Source organism: Colobus angolensis, unplaced genomic scaffold, assembly GCF_000951035.1.
Source record: "Colobus angolensis palliatus isolate OR3802 unplaced genomic scaffold, Cang.pa_1.0 Scaffold69, whole genome shotgun sequence".
NCBI classification, from domain to species: Eukaryota; Metazoa; Chordata; class Mammalia; order Primates; family Cercopithecidae; genus Colobus; species Colobus angolensis.
This window is the reverse complement of record NW_012120598.1, coordinates 3,161,639-3,163,662: the sequence shown is the minus strand read 5'-3', so window position 1 is coordinate 3,163,662 and position 2,024 is coordinate 3,161,639. Positions and strand designations below refer to the sequence as shown.

Sequence of the window (2,024 nt, the reverse complement as noted above, 5' to 3'; positions counted from 1 at the left end):
TAAAAGAGACATTGAGCAGCAGTGTATTAGAGCTCATATTACAGAGGAACTGGAGATTTTGTAAGGCATCCCATTTTTCTCTGTCTTGGATAAGAATATTTTGATAATAGTGAAATTCAGATCACATAGCAACATGTATTTCTGGTGTTGAAATAAGACAATTAACTGGCTTTGAAAAATACTTGGATAGTTTTCAAACTACCCATGTATAATAATAGGAAAACTGCATAGACAAAGAAGTAGATGGAGAGAAAAAATAAATACGGTATAAGCTGTAAGACTGCAGGTCATGAGAATCTGTGTAGTGAGCCACGCAGTAAAATAAATACGCTCTAAACAAGTAAAGCATAGTGCATTCACTTAAATACTTTAAAATATTTAAAATAAATAAAAGAAGCATAGTATATTTGTTGGTTATTGAGAAAAAGTAACAGGAAAGGCAACTCTGAATAATATAGATATTAATTTATGAAGTGTGAGGCCATCTCTAACATGTTAATAATATGAAAACATAATAATCCATCATTGACATGCTGAATGAACTTTTCAAGGGGTTCATTCCTTTACCTTTCTATAGAGAGGTGGCTGTCAAGTTCCACTTTCTGAAGTTTTCAAATGTTCTTTCTCTTTCTCTTTCCTTCTTTCGACACAAAATGAAGTATTGGAGGAAATGTCCCCAAAAGTGTTTTGAATTCACAGCAACTTTATCAAATACAAGTAATAATGATAATAACTTGAAATATTGTTATGAGGTCAGTTTTCCATTTATCAAAATTTCCTTTCTTGACAAACACAATTCATTTGTCATTTTAAGTTTTAAGGAAAGTGCTCTATTTAAGGGCTCATTCATACTTTCATTGCTTGAAGTTGTCCATGTTTTATTGATTGCCTATTCTTTCTCTTCAGCAAAATGGCAGTACACTGATGAAGAACATGGGATCCCTTGGGTTAACACCACGCTAAATGTAACATAACACTCTTAGATGCTTGCTGTGTAGGCCAGAGCCTTCTAGTCTGTAATGCGAGTGGGACATATACAGCATGAGATAAAGTTTAAACACTTTAGTGTTCAACTGTAGATCTCAGAGCAACTTAAAGCACTGAGATTGCCTAGGAACAAACGTTTTCATGAATTATTTATTTATTTATTATTTTTTAGATGGACAGGAAGTAGAATTTATTGATGAGTATTAAGAGGGGGCAGCACAGTGGAAGCCCTCATGAGTGCAGAGCCTGCCACTTGTCCAGAGGGCCAGAAGCGGGGATGTACTTGATCCCACAGCCATCTGGGATGAGCCACTTCTCAGTCACCATGTCTTCAAATTCATCCACACTGAACTTAATGAAGCCCCATTTCTTTGAGATGTGGATCTTCTGGCGGCCAGGGAACTTGAACTTGGCCCTGCCTAGGGCTTCAATCACATGCTCCTTGTTCTGCAGCTTGGTGCAGATGGACATGATAACTTGGCCGACGTGAACCCTGGCCACAGTGCCCTGGGGCTTTCCAAAGGTACCTTGCATGCCTGTTTGAGCCTGTGAGCCCCAGCACAGGACAACATCTTGTTGATGCAGATGAGGTGGAAGGAGTGGAGCCACACCCGGATATGGAAGCCATCTTGGCCACAGCTTTTTACCATGTACTCACTGGCACAAATTCGGGCAGCCTCTAGGGCTTCAGAGGACAGGGGCTCAAATTCATCTGACACCACGTGGCCATAAAGCGGAAACTCATCCACTTTTGCCTTCTTCCGCCCCAGGTCAAAGATGTGAATCTTTGCATCAGGGACACCTTGGAAGAAGTGAGACTTTGGGTATGGCTTGTTCTTAAAATACCGGTAACTACAGGCAGGGCGGCGTTCCATGGCGACACCAGGATCTTCAGTGGCGTGCTCAAGGGAGAGAGAATATGAATTCTTATTAATATAATAGTTTATGTATTTTGCATCAATTTATTTTTATGTTTAATTGACAAATAGAATTGTTTGTGTATATATATACATCTATCTATGTATCTATCTATCTAT

At 38.9% G+C, this 2,024-nt stretch overlaps 1 pseudogene across 1 annotated transcript; it reads right to left on the bottom strand.

The window, feature by feature from the left end:
• Positions 1-1,197: 1,197 nt before the first annotated feature.
• On the bottom strand, positions 1,198-1,898 carry LOC105500809 (annotated as a pseudogene). Its single transcript, XR_001000083.1, has one exon. The product of XR_001000083.1 is annotated as a 60S ribosomal protein L10-like (transcript).
• Between the last annotated feature and the right edge of the window lie 126 nt (positions 1,899-2,024).